This window comes from Marmota monax, unplaced genomic scaffold (assembly GCF_021218885.2).
Source record: "Marmota monax isolate L192 unplaced genomic scaffold, Marmota_monax_Labrador192_F-V1.1 WCK01_AAM20220418_F8-fsc00016, whole genome shotgun sequence".
In the NCBI taxonomy this organism is placed as follows: Eukaryota; Metazoa; Chordata; class Mammalia; order Rodentia; family Sciuridae; genus Marmota; species Marmota monax.
Window position 1 is genome coordinate 10,714,494 of NW_026695209.1, and position 19,894 is coordinate 10,734,387.

Consider the following 19,894-nt stretch of genomic DNA (forward strand, 5'->3'; position numbering starts at 1 on the left):
AGTGAATGCAAGCTCACAAGGTGTTATTTCATGAGCTCATTTTTCCCACTTTCTCCTCGTCCCCCAAATCAGGGTAGTCAGTGAGAGCCTGGGCCATGTAAGAGGGACAGTAGGCTTGAAGGCTGCCTCCTCTTTCTTCATGCCCCAAGAAATAAGAGAGAGGGAACTCTGGTGCTTGTTGAGCGCCTCCCTCAAATGAGGTGTTTACTCTGGAAAAAGCTTATGTAAAGAAGGCGTGGCCTTCTTTACTGAACAGAGACCAGCGTCTCAAAAATTATACTGCTACAGATTCCAAGAGTCTGTCCTCCATCCACGGTGTTTCTCCTTTGCTGGTCCTACCATGCTGCTTCCTCTGTGCCAGAAAAAGCAGAGGGTGGCTCTGTGAGGAGTCCCCTGCCTTCAGCCATTGTTGACATTAAGTTAGTTTATATCTCTGTTTTTAAGTTCAAGATTTAAGTTGAATTAGTAAATATTTTCTATTTAATATAATGTAGTTCTAGTTATAAAAAAGAAGTATGCCTTATATCCTTGATAGGAATTTATGCCAACTGAGATTCTTTGTATCTATCAATTTTTCATGCCTTTATACATAAAGGGCACCCAAGAGAAGGGGAGAAAATATGCACTGGAGGGTTTGGGACCCTGGGGATGTTCAGACAGGCAGGGCTTTGCACAGATGTATCATTGATGGAAAAATTTTTTTTAAAAGACATTTTTTTTCCCCCTAAACCACTGAGGGAGGTAAGTCAATGGTGAAAAGGTATAGGCTACACCACATTTTCTATAGGTCTAATGAAAGAATTTGGGTTGAAATTTCTGAAAATAAAACTGCAATCAGGCAGTTGGTGCCTTCATAAAAGGTGATACCTGCTAAAGTGAACTAGTATTAAACATGAGGATGTCTAAAAGAAAGATGAATGGTGATGGATTTTTTTTTATTCTTTCACAATTTCCTTTTCCAGCTTTCTTAGTAAAGTCTGTTAAATATTGAAAATCAGCTAAGAAAATCAAAGACTTTGAAAATAAACACTGCTGAGCAACTCATCTCTGAATATGTATTTTTCAGGGCGTGCTATAGCATTAGCTGCTTACCTTCATGTCCTTATTCCTGCAAATATGAAGGAGGTTTCTTTGTAGACTCTGCCTGCCCCTTTCTGTGTGGCTCACCAAAACAAAATAAAAATATGTCCTGGGAAAACCAGTCAAACATAGTTTGAACTTAATATTTGTATTAACTGTCGAAAAATTGTTCTCTTCCTCCCTCTTTTCTTTTCTTCCTCTTTCTACTTTCTTTTCCTCTTTTGGTTTTTACTTTTAACTTGCATCAAAGATATTAATGTATAAAGTTTAAAGAAAAATAATTTTGAAAAAATGTAGTCCCTGTTCTTCTTTCCAGAGAAAAGTATATTCATCCAGTTTAGCTGCTGAGTTTTGTATTTATATTTTTATTCTCTAAAACAATATATAGCTAAGCTTTGCAGTATTTTGAGTTCTTTTGTGTTTATTGGTGCATTATAATAATACATCATAGTAGATTCATTGTACGGTTGTACATGCACATAACAGTTTGACTAATTCAATTCCCCAGCACTTCCCTCCTGCCCACGTCACATGTGGAGATGGGATTCCCCTTGGTGGAATGGGCTGGCTGAGAAATAAAAGCTAGGAAAAATAGAATGTTGAGAAAACCATAGAACACAGAAAGTAGTTTCAAAAGCGGGGGCAAGATGGGCTAGCTGACCACACTGATTGAACTTCTGGCAAAGATGGTGCCCGCGCCTGTTTTATTTATATTGGGAGACATCAAAGGGATTCCATAGAATGCTCTTCTCCAAAAAAGGTTAAAGGTGGGCTGTTCAGTTCCTAACATGTTATGCCCATCTCCAGAGCTACTATGAGGAACGTTCCTAGCAGAGTGGAGGGAAAGGTCATGTGCATTGGGCAATCTATTGGCGTGGGAGAGCCACGGAAAGTTCCCAATGCCTGTCTCTCCCTGGCTTCCATGCCCAGTGAAGGGCCTCATGTATATCACAGATGGCTTCTTGCACTTCCCCTCTCTATCCTCTCTTCCCTGGTACCCCTCCTCTACTCTATTGGTTTCCTTTCTATTTTCTTTTTCTTTCAATTGGTGGATAATAATTATACATAAAAGTGGGATTCATTGTGATATATTCATACATTCACAAAGCATAATTGGGGTCTTTTTCATTCCCTAGTATCTCCCTTTTTCATCCTCTCTTCCTTTTCCCCTGATCTCCTTCTTCTACTCTACTGTTCTCCCTTGTATTTTTTGAGGTCTCTTTTTAATTCCGTTTTTTTGCTCTAGCATCCACGTACGAAAGAAAACATTCCACCCTTGACTTTCTGAGTCTGGCTTATTTCACTTAGCATCATGGTCTCCATTTCTATCCATTTGCCAGCAAATGTCATGATTTCATTCTGTTTTTATGGCTGAATAAAACTGCACTGGGTGTGTGTATATCACATTTTCTTTATTAATTCATCCATTGATGGACACCTAGGCTGGTTTCATAAGTTGGCTATTATGCTTTATGCTACTATAAACATTGGTATGCATGTATATCACAGTATGCTGATTTTAATTCTTTTGTATAAATGGTAAGCATTGGAAAAACTGGGTCGTATGGTGGTTCTATTCCTCACAAGACTGTGATTGGAATCACCTTATGACCTTGATTTTCCAGTTTTATGCATTATCCATCAGTTTCTTACTGAAGAAGAAGAGAATTTTGTTTTCTTTTCTCTCTCTCCTCATTTTACCTGTGTACTCTTTCTACTCATTCATCTTTCCACTATGGTAATATTGTAATTTTGTTTGAATTAGTAATCAGTGGTCATATTATTATATAAATATCCATAAGATTGCTATGTAGTAAATTATGATCACTTTTCTTCCTTGAATATTCTTTTGTTCACACACGTGACTGTTCATGCTAATTCATGTCTGTTAGTCTGATGTAATAAATAATAACATCTGTCTAGTGTCAGTATATCCCAGTTTAGAAAAGATGCTCTTCAACCTAAAGTGTTTGCCAATTACCTGAGGGTATTCTAGAAATTACATTGTTCCTTTGCCTTTGATTTTCTGGTGTTGCTGTTGAGAAGGCTAATGTTTTTCTAGTTATTTGTTCTTTGTATATCACTTTTCTCTTTTTTCTTTCTGGAAACTCTTATAATCTTTTTCTGTGTCATTTTTCTGAAGTTTCATAAAATACATGGGTCAATTTTTATTCATTATGCGGGGTGTGTAATGAACCCTTTCAACTTGGAAATTCATGTCATAAAGTTCTGGTTAATTTAAAATTTTTATTTCTTCAGTGATTTGCCCTATTTTCTCTTGGCGAAATGTTTGATCTTCTTATACGGCTCTTTAATTTTCATGATTTCTTTCTTATTTTAGCCCAGGTTTATGGAAAACTTTCTAAGTCCTATCTATCTACCCACACCCATATAAATTACTGATTTCATATTTTTTTATTTGTGTAAATGCTCTTTTGGCTTTTTGAATGTTGTTTTAAGAATATAGATTTTAATTTTATATATGCAACCTTTTTCTTCTCAGGTGACATTAGAATAACTTGTTTTGAGTTTTCTTTTCTTGAAAGTTTCTTTGTTTTTCCAAGTTTCTTTTCTGTTTACTTACTGTGGTGTCTACAATTTATTAGGTTTTCTGTAGATGTTTGCCAATTCTTGATTGTATAATCATAGCTTTTTTTTTTTCCTATGCTGAGGATGGGATTGAAATATGGGCTTTGCACATATTAGGCAAGTACTTGGCCACTGAGCTACATCCCCAACCCTAGATTTTGTTTTACATAAAGGGGTTAGGGTTGTAGCTCAGTGGTGGAGCACTTGCCTAGCATGTGTGAGGCACTGGTTCGATTCTCAGCACCACGTATAAATAAAAATAAGTTCTACCAACAACTAAAAAAAATTTAAAAAATAAATAAAATAGCTTTAACGTTGCAAAGATTAAAAGAAAACATATCATACATAAAGGCCTCTAGCACTGTTCCTGGAAGTTGTAAGTATTCAGCAATTGCCACTTTCATATTGCAGTAAAAGAGAAAGTAAGTTTTTCAGTTTATAATCGGAGAAAACTTGAACATGTATGTTTTATTTCTTATTTATTTATTTATGGTACTGGGGATTGAACTCAGGGGCACTCTACCACTGAGCTACATCCCCAGTCTTTTCTATTTTTTGTTTTGTGGTGGGGTCTTGCTAAAGGGTCCAGGCTGATCTCAACCCTGTAATCCTCATTCCTCAGCCTCCTGAGTTGCTGGGATTGTATGTGAGTGTCATGAGACCTGGCTTTGAATATATGTGTTTTAAAATAAAAACCTTTCTTTGACAATATGATCTCTGCAAAGCTGTCCTTATCAGGGAAAAGGCAAAAGGTTGGAGCCCTAGAGTTGGGTTAACTGAAGCTATGCAGTTGAAATATTTCAGGTCTGTCCCAAAGCTTCCAACTGCTGCTCAACCCAGAGGTTTCTGTTCTCTCTATTGCTGCTCCTGCAGTCATGCATCTGAATAACCCTTGGACTCGGAGTCCAAAGCAATAGTTTTAATCTTGGCACTCAATATCTGGTAGACTACAGATAAAGTACCAGTCATTCCGAGTCTCGATTTTCTTGCATTAAAATGAGGGCAATCTTATCAACCTTATTTATAATATGTCCAAAAAGACTGAATGGGGGATCTATATTAAACTTCCACATGTCCATTGACACAGATTCCACTTGGAGGAATTTATCCTTGTATGAAACAAATCCCCCAAAACTCATATAACACAATAATACAGTGAAAAGTGTGGGTATTATTTATAATCGGGAGAAATAAGAGATAAATTAAATGTTCATTAGTTAGAAATTATTAAGTGAATTAAGGTAATTATGTAGTCACTAGAAAAAATGAGGAAGGAAGATCCTACGTTATCTCATTTAACCTTTCATTTCATATGTAGATTCATTTTAGTAAAAAATAAAAATGAAAGCTATGGAAGTGCATAAAGTAGAAAGCTAAAGTTCCCGGTTCTACTCCACCCCATTGCCCAATTCCACTTTTCAGAAAGAACCATTTTAATAGTTCAAAATATCTTCTTCCAGATACTCTCTTGAGAAATACAAATATTTATGCTTGCATATGTATGTCCATACTGATTTATGTATTTTTACCTAACTAATATTGTTGCAGAAATCAGGCAAGAAGTGACAAGCAGCACTGGAAGAGTGGGAGAAATCAAACTTATTTTACGCCAGCAGGCCCAGGGGAGATTAGCACCCCAAATTCTGAGCGCCCCTTACCAGTTTTTCACAACATTTATAGGCTATCTAGTGTCATAAATTTTCTAGTCTAAAACCATACATGGATGTGCACAGGATTTCAAAAAACAATATATGATGTGAATAAGAGTTTTCAAGCAGAAGCATGTTTTGAGAAGCAGAGTGTGGTAAGGAGGAACTGGTTCCTCTTAAAATGCCTTCAGTAAATTTCTAGCTTTGGGCCTGGAGCCCTCACAGGGGCGTTTACATTTCAAAAGAAAGTAGTTGGATCCTACAGGAAGTCTTTTACAATCCAAAAGGTGAATGGTGCTGATTAAGTCCCCTGAAACCCAGTTGGTTAGAAAAGGGAGGGGAAGGGAACTCTCCTTTTCCCAGGCCCTAATTCTCAGCGACAGTGTCCTCAGTTTATTTTGTATCCAGGCCTTAGTTACCTATTGCAATATCATATCATACATATATGAAATTTACCTCTTGTTCATGTTACTTAAATATTTGTGTAATTGTTCTACCAGTAACAACACTTGACTCCTTTCAAAATTGAAGTATATTAGCCTTCCTTCTTTTTTAAAAAAAATATTTATTTTTTAGTTGTAGTTGGACATAATATCTGTATTTTATTTATTTTTTATATGGTGCTGAGGATCGAACTCAGGGCCTTGCACGTGCTAAGTGAGCGCTCTACCACTGAACCACAACCCCAGTCCCTAGCCTTCCTTCTTTTTCCACTATCTTTTCTCCACCACCATGTCCACCACTGCTCCCAGCCACATAGCCTGGCATAGATGGATGGGATCCTGAGAGTTAACAGTCTGGAAGGCTGCACAAGTCAGGCCTCCTTTGTTGTGAACATAGCCCAGAGCAGCTGGGAGATTACTGCAGACACTGCACCAGCAATGAGGTCATCTTCTCTTTCCCAGAGTCCTTTGAGAAGGACATGGAGATGTTGAACCCAGTGAATGTCAGACTGGAAATCAAATCCTATGCACCTCCAGTGAATATCTGTTCTTTGAGATAAGGGGGCTGGATTTATGCTTCCAAAAGCCACACTTTCAACACTATGTTCCCATTAGGGCCCCCGAGTCATGGCAGATTAATTTTTCTAAAGCCATGATTTAATGGTTATAATACAACTATTGCTCCTCAAGATTTCTTCTTCTCTATTTCTTTTTATTTCTCTAAATTTTATTTTGAGATGGCATCTTATTATGTTGCCCAGGCTGGTCTCAACCTCTGATTCTGGTGATCTTTCTGCCTTAGCTTCCTGAATAGCTGGCTATAGACATAAGTCACCATTCCTGTCTATATTTTAATTTCACAAAGATAATTATGTATATAGCTTAAAAGGTCAAATGGCTTATGATGAGTAAATGAGTAACTTGTTCCAGCTAAGCCATCTGATGAAAACTGAAGTGGCAATACCAAATGGAACACTTTCAGTTATTTCTCCATCTTTAAAAAATAACACAATTTTCCTTCTTTAACATGGTTTTCCTTCTTTTTCTTGATTTTCAATTTTGATATTATTTGATTATTTCCTATCATAGGATATAGGCGTCATTGTCTCCTGTGCCTGTCTTGCTTTCCTAATACACTGTTCATATCTCCTCATTCCCAATATTTTTAAGACAATTTCTGGCTAAGTCAATGTCCAACATTTACCTTATTAAAAGTGTGTAATTATTTTCAAAATTAAGTCACATAGTGGTTTAGCAACAATTTCCATGGATCTTTTGCATTTCTGCACATTTTGTGGACAGAAGCATGGATAGTTTTATTTCAGACTGCCATTTCAAGGGTGTATGATGGTTGACCTATTTTTTTTGACGTTTTGATGGAGAAAGTGATATTAAATTTAGTAGAAACTGTACTTTGAATTTTGGTCATTTCCTGGACTAGCAATCTGTGCTAGATACTCTCTCTTGATGTTAGGTAGTGGCAGTCAGCTGCAGCTCCCAGGCAGTCCTGAGATCACAGGGGAGACACTAACGCTGCCTTGTGCTGTGTTGCTAAGCTTTGATGTTCACTAGGCTGGGTGTATCAGAAAGTATTTTCAGCTTACAGTGGGTTCATTGGAATGTGAACCCAATTTAAGTCAAGGAGCATGTATGTGTATCATGAACAGCTTTGGAAGGTAGTGTTAGTATCAAGAGAGGTGTGTGCCCCGTATGGGAAACACAGTGTCTCTCTCTGGGGCAAAAGTCATGTTTGTTTGCTTTTTGTCATCATAAAAGGCTGGAGTTGCCCTAGCTCAGGGTTTCTCAGCTGTGACAAAAGGTCTGGGGATGTAGCTCAGTGGAACGGTGCCTCTGGGTTCCACCTCTAGTGCTGGGGAAAAAAAAATCAGTTTGAAAAGAAAAAGTTAGTATCCAATATTTTTTTTCCTTTTTATATACTTAAAAACCCCCTTATTGTCCTTTCCTAATGTAATGGTATTAAAGTGATGACCCCGAGACTGTGCCAAGTGATTACACAGTACATCTACTTCCTCACTAATAGGAAGTTAATATTTGATAAAAAGGAAGCACAAATAATGAAATAATGAATGTTCTTCCTGTTAGCAACTAGAAAAAAAAGCATATTTCTCTTTGTTCCTTCTCAGAACCCCATCTTTTATGATTTCTTTGGAGTATGAATAGATGAGAAGTTGTTGACATACCAGAAATACTTCTTCAAACATACTTTCAACCTTAATTTTTATCTCTGAGAAAAATCATTAAGTCTTTTCTGAAACTGTGCACTGAGGCACTCCAAGGAGATTTAGAAAACTCTCAGGGACCCTGTGATATATTTTAAAATTTCTAGGGAAAAACAGCAACACCTGTTGGCCAAAGCATGAACTACTACTAGCTCACAGTAGTTTACAGTTTCAACCTTAGGTGATTGCACATTGCTTTTACAGAAGACCTATCTTTGTGAAGCTGGTTTTTCAGAGGTTGCTGTGATAAAAATCAGATGCCATATGGAAATAAATGTGGAACAGGAAATGAGCGTGGCTTGATTCCAGAGTTTGTTTTCTAGTGCCTGTCAGGTGCATGTAACTCATCGGTACATGTGATGGCTTTAAAATTGTCCAATTTTTTTTGAAAATATTCCCTTTAAAAGATGGAGCCTAATTCCCCCACCTTTGAGTATGACCTGAATTTGGCAACTAGTTCTAAAAAACACAATGTGGTAGAAGTGGTGGTATAAGACTCTCAAGTCAAAACTCATGAAAGTCATCAGACTGTTCACCTGGCTTTCTTCCTTGGATACTTACTTTTGGGGAGTCCACTGCCATCTTGTAAGTATCCTCAAGCAACCCTCTGAAGGTACCCACCTGGGGAGTATTTGATAACAAGTAGCAGGTAACTGAGTCTTCCTGTTTACTTATTCTTGTAAAAGAGCCATCTTAGTAGTGGATCCTCCAGCCTCAGCAAAGCCTTTCAGCGTCTGTATCACTGGCCAATATCACAAATGCAACCTCATGAGAGATCCCAAGTCATAGGCATCAGCCAAAGCCACCCCTCCCCCAGATTCCTGACTCAAAGTAATTGTGAGACAATAAATACTGTGCATGTTTATGGCACTGGGAATTGAACCCAAGGTCTTGCATGTACTAGGATCTCTACCACTGAGCTATATTCTCAGAACTTATTATATTTTACTAAGATGCCCTGGCTTGTGTTGAACTTAGGATCCTCTTATCTCAGTCTTCAAGTCGCTGGGATAACAGGTGTGCACCATCTAGCCCTGTTAAGTACTTATTTAATTCACAGATTTGGGAGTAATTAGATAATTATCAGAATCTGTGTGAGATAATGAAGTAAAATATTTTCCATTCATATGTGTAATTTAATAACTATTAAATTGTTAGAACCTAAATACTTCAGTTCTTAAACTTCTTAATAAACATTACTTTTTTTTTCAGGGTTCTTAGGATGTGATGAAAAAGTTATTGAGACACTAAATGTGTCATTCACTAAATGTGTCATGTATAAAGTCTGGGAAACTCCTTATTAAGTTCAAGGTAGTTGCTGTATCTTTATTGTCTATTTTTGGAATGGAAAATTTTATATTGATACTGAACACATTTTTTTTTCTTATTATGTCAGCAAAGCCATGAAAATTGAAAAAAAAAAGTTTCTTGTTAATCTACATCAATGAAATTGAGTGTAAATGGACTAGAATTAAACAAATATGAAGGAAATTATTGGCTTCTAGATGTCAAATATGTAAGAGCTAATATAAAATTTTAGAGTAAACTAACTTTCACATATAAAGAAGAATGCAAATATCAGTTTATGGACATAGGAAGGCAGTGTATGCCTTTTCAACACCGTGATCTCTTTACTGCAAATAAGAAGAGGCAAAGCACCCCCTAGTGGTAATTATTGATATAATTCAATGTCAGAAAAAAAACCCAAACCAACAATTCCTTTCTTGTTTCCTTGAGACAGTGTTTAAAAGGTATTTAACCTGTTCTTTATTTCTCTGGTAAAATTAAACCCTTGGTTGTGGCTTTGGGATTGTAGTTTATTGAATGCAAGCACAACACCACTGACTTTAAAGTCAAAGTCGGTAGTGTTGTGTAGCTTTATTTTACGTAGTAAAAACAAACTGCTTTTCATATTAATGCATTGAATAGCAAAACAAAACCCAGTTCGACGAAGTATGAAATTTTTTCAAAGCAGATTGCAGCAGCACTAGTCAAGCAACTGTCAAGCAAGAGGTGTCTCTCATGAATTGCAATGCGCCTCTTCTGGCATTCTTGTCATCTAGTAAATAAATATTTAAACTTCTACCTTTGTGCAAAACCCCTAATGATGTGAAGAGATATGGAAGAGGCAGGGAGAGATTCAGAAAAATGAGCAAGTGGGTGTGGTCCCAAGGATTAAGTGGAGAGGACAGAGGGTTCTGGGGGTCCATGCAATGCATCTCACCTGGTTCTGAAGGAACAGTCCAGGCATCCTTGAGGAAGAAGCACATACAGTCCATGAGATAGAGGAAATCTGGTAAAGTTGTTTTGTTGTCTTGATTTATCCTAGCTTGATAAAATAAAGGCTTAAAAACTGTTGCTTGGACTAAAAATAAATTCCTGTAACAAAAGTGTAACAACATGCTTTGTGAATTTGCTAATTATTCTATTTGTACTTAGGATGAGAATATCTTTTCTGTTTGTCTCAGAGGACTGATATTATCACCTCTCAGAACAATGAGTCATTTTCACCGGAAAGATTTCTCTAAGTATTTACTTCACCTTGTGTTCAAAATTGCCATCCATCTCCAGGGATGATTAATAATTTATGCCATCTGAATAGAAGAGGACTGATTTAGTCAACAATGCAGTTAATGGAAAGCCCAATTTTAAAAATGATCTCAACTTATCTTTTTTGTTAATTAAAAGCAACTGATTTTCATTTTTAGTTGTTTCTTAAAATCGTGAGTCACAATTCATAATTGTTGAAGGTAGGTTGTAAATGTAGCAGATGAAGAATAGCTACATTCGGGACAACTTGGACACTTAGATTACATTGAAAGAAAATTTATATTTGTAGAGAAATTCAAGGCAGCCTTATTTAAACAAAGAGTGGATTTATTGCCCTGTGTAACTGGAGTGAGAAAGCACGAGGCACAACTGGCTCAAAGACAAAACAGATTTATAGTAAGTTCTCTCCACACTTTTGCTACCCCATATTGACCAAATGGTCTGGTTGGTTACAGTAAGAAACTTTGGACCCCAGGAGATGTCTAGTTCTTTGGTATTCCAAGTGTTTTCTATGGATTAGTCACATAGGCATCATCTTGTGAGTTAAAAATGTGTAGATTACTATTCAGTAGACAAGGGTACCCTTGTACCCTGTCTACTGAATAGTAATCTACACATTAAGAGATCCCTAGGTCATTGGTGTATACATTAGTTTGTGATTCTCTATATGAGAATGCTATGACCAGGCAAAGAGGCTTTTATAATTGTTTGGGCCTCAGTCTCACTGAAATGATTGTAGAAGCACGAGGGTAAGGGGCAGCAAGATCATAGTCACATGATTGAAGTGAGAGAACATAATCTGGAAGAAGCATACAGATGGACAGCAAAAAGCAATTCCTTATTGCTGCAACTGGCAAATTACAATTTGGTTTAAGGTTACTTTTATCCCTGAGAAAATATTGAAAACAAGTTGGGGAGTTCCAAGATGGTTTCCAATGGAAAGGAGATGGAAAAAAGAGGGCACTTGTGTGCATCTTTTGTGTATTATACATGTCTGTTACTATCATAGATAAAAACTTGTGAATTTTAGGATAAAGAAAATAAGTATGTCAAATGTCATTACTTTGATATGTGCCTGAGAAAATTGTTTTATTTTTCTAATGAAATTTGGCATCTTTTATGGCTGTCTAGAATACAACCCTCCTTATTTTGGGAAAATTTCATATTTTCTATGATGTACTGGCAGGTAGAGTCCTAGCAGAAGAAGACTGGCATAGGCACATGGCTTAGACTGTGTTCATCAGTTATCTGCCCAAGAAACTGAATCAGGAGCTAGTGATCCACAGAAATGTAGAAACTAGAGAAAACTTTCTCATTAGCATTGATGGTAGATGCAATAAAAATTAAACTGTCATTTTATAGTGGCAGTAACTCCAACTGTAGCTGGAAGTATTTTGAGGCAGTGGCTATGATGTCTTCAATAGGCTAATCCAGGGCTATTCTTGGCATAATGCTATTACTGTTTTGAAATTCCTAACAATTTTGATAAGAAGTCCACATTTTGGTTATACATCTGGTTCTTCTTATACCTAACCCTGTTAAATGATTTAATATTTCTTTTTCTGAAGGACATGTTATTCAGACCAGGAAGTTTGAATGGCTTAGCAGAAATGAGAAGAAATGAAAAGTGTTCCTGTGTATTACTTTCTGGGTAGTTATAGTCTTCCATGTACTACAGTCATTTGAGTATCTGTCCATTTTGGTCTCTATTCATTGGAAACTTCTGAAAATACAAATTATGTTCCCATAGCACCATGTCCCTCTCTATTTTTTGTCTGTCTCTCTGTCTGCAACCATTCAGCCACATAATTATTACTGAGTAAATAATATCATCTCATGTGGTCCTCATTTAAGCTCATCAGTGTTGTCATTGCTATTATATTCCAATTATTGCTGAGGACTGTGGTTCAGGGAGATTATATGTCCCGATTCACTCATGGCTCTTTAAAACTTTTTAAAAATGGATGCTTTGTGTTTTCTAAGGTGCGTTTATTGTCATTTCTGGAAAGATAACTTCCATTGCAAGATGAATAAACAGCCTCAGATTTTGACAGGTTGCCCAAGTATAATCATCATGATTATCAGGCTCAACGTATGATCCAAACCTAACTTTATAGAAAGTTCTACAGTGGCAGAAGCAAGTACACAAACAATCATTAATGTATATGTACATCAAAGGATTGTAGTTTATATTTCTGGAGTTTTTTTGGAAAATGGTGTATTTATACTGGTAAATTTTCTTAAGAGAGAGAAGTAGATTATACCACCTGCTTCTTTTTCTCTTGTGATTTTACTTATTTTGAAAATGTTTCTTCAGGTGCATTCTAGCTGCCACAAAATATGTCCAAACATAGTTAAAATAGTTTTGGTTTCTCCTATAATACAAATGTTTTTAAAAACAAAACCAGCAGGTACACTCAGTATCTTGAGAATTCATGGGCAACAAAGATAATCATAACAATTATATACATAAGACAGTTTCTATAAGTATTTAAACAAATATTTGATTATTCCTCCACTTTTAAGATAAATATTTCTGAATAATGATTATATTTTTATTTGAGAAATACTAATTTTGGGGAGAAGGAGAGATTTATATTGGAAGTAAACACTGACTCAGTGTCAATTTTTTGAAATTAAGATATAACTCGAAAATTTCTTTGCAATGTACAATGTGATTTACTACTCATTCAATCTCTACGTGAACATAGGTAATTGACTAGTTTCAGAATTCCATCATAAAGATAACTTTTTTTCTATTACCCCATAATGATATTCCTAATTTCTTGAAATAATTTTGTTCTGTTAAATTAAGTGATTTTTGTTTTAAGAAATAATGTTAATTTTAAGTTAAGAGTTTATATGCTATTATTACTATGGAGCAATCTGAAAAATAATTTTGGGATAATAGGTACTACTTGTTCATAAATATAACCAACATTCTCCTTTCTGGAAAGAAGAGAATACTTATTTTTTTATTCAGCTATAAAATCAAGAGATGGAAAACTGCATGCGATTAGATGGTGTTCCTCACTACCTGTTTATTATTTTATCTCACGGAGAAAGATTCTGTTAGTAGAATGAATGAATAATCTGGAATGTTTAGGTTCAGGCCACTGCCAGTATAATCCTCTGCTTTCTTAAATTCCCTGATTGGAGCCCTGCAAATTAAACTGACACAAGACAGATTAATGGGCAAAAAGGTTATTATATATGCATATGTCAGCTTTCACAGAAACACAGACCCACAGAAGTGGCTTAGGCTTGGGGCCTTATGTGCCATTTTAACAGAGTGATAAATTGTGAAGACATAAGTAGACAGAGGACGTGGGAGTTGGACTCAGGTTTCTAGGGAAGGTAAATTGTGGAAAGGTAAATATACATGGGAAATTAATGGAAGATAAAGATTATCTTAGTTCATTCAGTTTGCTATTATGAAAAGATTATAAACCTAGTAGCTTGAAAACAACAAAAATTTACTTCTCACTGTTCTGGAGACTGGGAAGTCCAAGAGCAAAGCACTGGAAGATCTGGTGTCTGAGGTAGGCCTGCTTCTGGGTTCAGGGACACTGTCTTCCATAACCTCTCTTGGAGGCGGATATGAAGTAGATCCATCAGAGTACTAATCCCATTCATGAGGGCTCTGTCCTCATGACCTAACATTCTAAGGTCATCATCTTGGGGACCAGGATTTCAACAGATGAATTTGGGAGGGACACAAACACTCAGACCACAGCAGAATTATTTAGCAAAATTTGTGATGCAGATGAGTTGGTGCCTTCTCCATTGGTAAGAGCAGTTTCTGGCAATTAAGAACATTCTCTTCCTTGTGTGGGACAGAGAGAAACATATATGAATGGTCATTCATGTGACCTTTTCAAAAGGGAGGTTTACACTCTACTTGTAGGCTGAAAGGGAATGTTTCCTGTATCTGCTTTCTCTCAATTGCCTTCAGCTCAAAATGATCCTGATGACACGGACACATATTTGTGGTGTCATCTCTGATCCCCTTTCCCATATTACTCATGACCTATGATCAGGCCAGCTTCATGGACCTGTCAATCTCACAAGATTCCATACTCAGAAAGGTCTGTGCTTCTAATTGTTTCAATGCTTGAGTTTTTGTTATCTTAAAATTCTTAAATATTTCTGAAGAACTCTGCATTTCAGTTTGCATTAGGTCTTAAACTTGTAGCTACAAGCCAAAGGACCAGTCCTGCATGTGATGCTGCTGAACCTGTTTAGCAGTCTCTAAGTAGAAACAGAAATTCCAAACTTTCATCACCTCCAAACCACTCCTGACTTTTCACTCTGAGCACAGATTTTTCTTTCTGCTTCCTCAGGTGCAAATCACCCCATTGCCTAACATGTATTTAAAAAGTTACCTGCGTCCCTACCTCTTGTTACTTTCCCTAAGAAAACACTCTTTCATCTAGGTTATGAAAGCTTCATCTTGCTCTAAACCTTGTCCCATCAAGGATTCCCCCCTCCTCCATCTTTTTCTTTTTCTCTTTCCTGGTTCCTTCTCCTAACCATATAAACATATGTTTAGTGACCTGCCTTCTTACTGGGTACTGACAGATTGGTATAACCCCAAGACAACTTGATATCATCTTGGGGACCAGGTCTGTTCCAGGGAAACACATCATTGCAGGGCTGAAGGGGGGGGATGGTAGTGGTTATGATGGACACCACGGAGCCCACAGACACTTCCCTATTCTAGCTCTGCTAATTTACTGACTGTGTGACCTTGAGCAAGTTACTTCACCTCTCTTTGCCTCTGTTTCCTTATGAACAACAAGAGTGCTTATGTCCCTGCATCAAAGTGTTGTTAGGGGAGCAAATACAAATGTGTTTAAAACAGTGTATGACATGTAACAGGCACTGAGTATTTCTACTTTTGTTCTTTGTTTCTCCAGCTCCACTCTCTCTCTTAAGCCCCCTTCTTCATATCAGAGTGATGTGTAGTGGAAAATAGAAGGTTCTGTTTGTCAAAGAAATAGTTAGACATTTGAAAAGAAGCAAAAAAGGTGCTGGCATCAGACCTTTGGTCCTCAGCTGTGGTCTTTAGTTGTTCAATCTGGAAAAGAGGAAGGATACTGAGCAGCATGCCAAACTCTCTTCTTAAGACTCATTATTAAATTAAAAACTAAAGCAACTGGTTTTAAATATTACCAACTACATACTTAACACATTGGTCTGCAGCATCTTCTCTGAGATCTTGGGAATGATTTTGTATCACCAAGAAGATATTCCTGCCCTCTCCTGCTCCACCCTCTGAAGAGATAAGGAAGGAAAGGAACTTTTAGCATCAAAAATGCAGAATATCAGCATTTTCCAAATTCTTAATCTCTCACCAAATAAAGTCAAGATTCCTTGGTTTTCTTCTTAAAACTACTTTTATTTATTTGATTTTTGAGAAACATCCTACTCCTGTGTAATGTCTTCCAAAACATCATTATTAAAATAAAAGTCATTAATTCAATGTCATTAAAATAAACCAAGTTGTCAAAACCAGAAATCTTGTGTATATCAGAATTCTACATACATTTCTGACCCTCACCCTTTCACTATCCATTCAACCACCACATGCCATTAACCTTGGTCTCCAGGTTCTCACATCTACCCCTTCTCCTATTCTGGCTTAAGTGTTTCCCTGTCTCAGTGGCTTTCAATACTGGTAAGGTATTAAAATGTTCCTGAACTTAACAGGCCAATTGCTGGTCTTAAACCAGGCCAGCTGGACCAGAAACTCTAACGATGAGAACCTACATCAGTATTTTTAAAAACTGCCAAGGTTATTGTTCTCTTGTTCATCCAGGGTTGAGGCCTCTGACTCTTCTGACAATGCAGTGACTGCTTGGCCATCTCCCTGGGTCTGTCAGCCCTCCCCAGTGGATTGCAATGTTGACTCAGAGTGAACTTATGATAGATAAATCCCATCATACCCTGCTCTGCTTAATTTCCTCCCTAGCTTCCTTTTCATGTAAGCTCCTTCATGATTCCACCAGAATCTGTGCATCCACTTTCACCCTCACTCCCCTATCAGTATCACTACTCATATTCCTTTCAGTACCAAGCATTCAAGCCTCTGGCTCCTTTTCTTTTGTTTCTTCTGCCTGGGATGCCTAGAACACTCATTATTCTTTTTAGGGCTATGCCTTCTATAAAGACTTCTTTTATTCCTTTTTTCTTTTTTTTTTTTGGTATTGAGGATTCAACGCAGGGCACGTTATCACAGAACTACATCCCAAGTCCTTTTTATTTTGAAATGATCTTACTAAGCTGCTGAGGCTGGCCTCCTGAATAGCTGGGATTACAGGCATGAACCACCTGCTCTGTTAAGTTTATAGGTACCCCTTCCCATATGCTATCGTTCTACCTTGTACACGCACTTCTTAATCCCCACCTACACAATAAGGACAACATTAATTTGAGAATATTATGGATTCTCATGTTTAAATCTGACTATATGATTTGCTGCTCTTTAAATATTCTTATTCATGTATAAGTGTAGCTAGCACATAACAGGTGCCAAAGCTTGTTGAATAATAGATGTACAAGAAATTACATCAGAAAACCAATTGTGAAAGATGATAATCATAAGGATGAAAAGAAAGACAATGAGCATTCAAAAGCTTCTGATCTTTCTTCTAGTTTAGTCTGAAACCCAGAAGGCCAAGCAAACCTTGAAAGGGATTTTGATAACAGACAAAGGGGAATGGTAAATATGGAGGCAGAGTAGGCAGGCCTTCTTTAACAAGGTACACTGCTAGTAGCTTTTCCCCTGGGCCTACAACTCCCCATCCAGGGTAGGTCCAGATCCATCCAAATTTCAATGGCCACCTTGACTACACATCAAGGACGTCCAGGACAGTCTCAGTTTATATCTATTTATGATATAATTACTAATGATGGTACCTTTTACTCTCAAATATGTCATGGTTTGATTGAAAATTATATATGTACTATAATTCAAATTTAGCTCCTAAAAAAGTTAATTTCCACGCAATGTTGACGGTCTCATATAATGTGAATGAATAAAAATACAATATTGTAAGTACAAATACTTTAGTCTTCCATGTAATGAATCAAGAGAATGAATCAAGTTGCCACATAGCTCAATGTTTATACATCTTTCTTTTTTTTTTTTTGTGGTGACAGTTATTATCATGTTCATGAATACAGTAGAAGAAAAAAACAAAAATCAGAAATTAATTTCCTCCTTTTTTGTCCTCACACCCCCACTCCACCCCCACCTCCATTTTTAGGATTGAACTCAGGGCCTTGCACATTCTAGGCAAACATGCTACCACTGACCAACATCCCCAGTCCTCTAATTGCTTTAGAGCTAGCGATAAATCAGGTCCACGCATACTGAACATTTGGCTTTTTTTCTCATATTTTCCTTTATATTTTAAAATCTTTAATTTATAATTTAAAGTTTATAATTTACAAAGGGGGGACTGAAAGGGGTTGTTTAAGTCATCCTTTATGATTTATTCATTAAGATGTGAGCCCTAGGATACATATTTTAGATTATGTAAAGGTCAGGAAGACATACTTGGCCTTACTCAAGGGATCAGCTGAGAATAAGCTGGTAAAAATGCTTAGGACAAGAAAGAAGAATGTAATTGTACATTAAGGGTTTGGTTACTAAAGCTAAAACATTATTGGTTTTAGTATGCTCACTGAAGCCTAGCTTATTCATTTTAATAAAAAGATTTTTTCTTTTCTTTTCTGCATGGAATGGAGGGATTTAACGGTTAAGGTTCAATTTGGATGAGTTCGGGAGAGAGCTACCATTTTCAGCCCCAGGCAAATTTCAGCCTTTGAAGATCAGAGGGAGTGACCACAGCAAGATATACTAATCTGGTGGCAGGAAATTGCAGGCACAGCTTTTGAAATTACAGAGGAAGTTTTCCAGTGTTTTCACAGGGAAAATGCAAAAAACAAACAATAGTAGTAGTAGAAGCAGGCTGCTTGTAGCCAACATTAATATGAGCTGACCTTGTCTCAGGCATGGGGCTAAGTATTTTATATGAAATATTTCAGTGATTTCTCATAGCAATCTTATGATGTGAGTCTATGCTTAACTCCTTTTTATGAATGAGGGAAGCTAGAGCTAGCAAATGGTACAGGCTGGAAAGGAACACCTGTCTGAGGCTAGAGCCTGGAGCCCAGGCTTTTAACCAGAGCTGGGCTGCAGCTCTGACAATACAGTACCACAAAGAGTGACATTTATTGAGTACATGCTAATGCTGGGTGCTTTAAAACTGTTTTTAATCCTCACTTTACAAATGTATTATTTTCCTTTTTCCCAGAAGAAAAAAAAAAAAACTAAGATTCCAGGTACTTGGATTACTTTTCTGTTATCACAGTAAAAAAGTTACCTCAATTTGGGTGGTTTAAAACAACACAAATTTCTCAGCAGCTCAGGAGGCTAAGGCAGGAGGATTGCAAGTTCAAAGCCAGCAACTTAGTGAGGCCTTAAGCAACTTAGTGAGACCCTGTTTCTAAATAAAATATAAAAAGATATAAAAAGTTCTGGGGATGTGGCTCAGTGGTTAAGCACCTCTGGAGTCAATCACTGGTACCAAAAAAAAAAAAAAGAAAAAGAAAAACCAAAAAACCAACCAACCAACCAAACAAAAACCCCAAAGCTCAAATTTGCCCTGTTAGAGTGTTACAGTTCTGGAAGGTCTGAGGGTGTAAAAATGTCTTCAGCATGGCTGTGTTCCTCAGTCTCTGCTTGTATGACCATAGCTCTTCCTTTGACTCTGAGCTTCCTACCTTCCTCTTCTGAGGATCCTGGTAATAACTTTGGATTTAATGGACAATATCTCTATCTCAGGATCCTTAACTGAATTATGTCTTCAAAGTCTCTTTTTCTATAGAAGGTAAAGCATTCACAGGTTCCAGGGTTTAGGATGAGGTCATCTTGGTGGGCCATGATTCAGACTATCATGGGGCCTCACTAATTTCCCTTAGTCACAGAGTTGGTAAGTATTCCAGGGGAGATTTGGATCTAGAGATTTCTTTTTTCTGAAGTTCACACTATTTCTGCTCTGCCACTTGACTAATGATGTAAAACACCTTTACAACAATCCTGTCGGTCATTGTAAGAGATTTCTTGAGGCCGTAAAGATACCAGACACTGTGTAGGTACTGGGAACATATGAAGTTGTTGGTGATGAGTCGTCTTTGCACAGGTGCCTTATTAATCTCCATATTTTTCAGAAGTACAGGAAGGATTTATCAGCTTAAAAGATTAAGTAAGATAAATAATTCCAAGAATAGGTACTATTAAGCTTCATTGTTCTACATTAATTTTTTTCCTCTT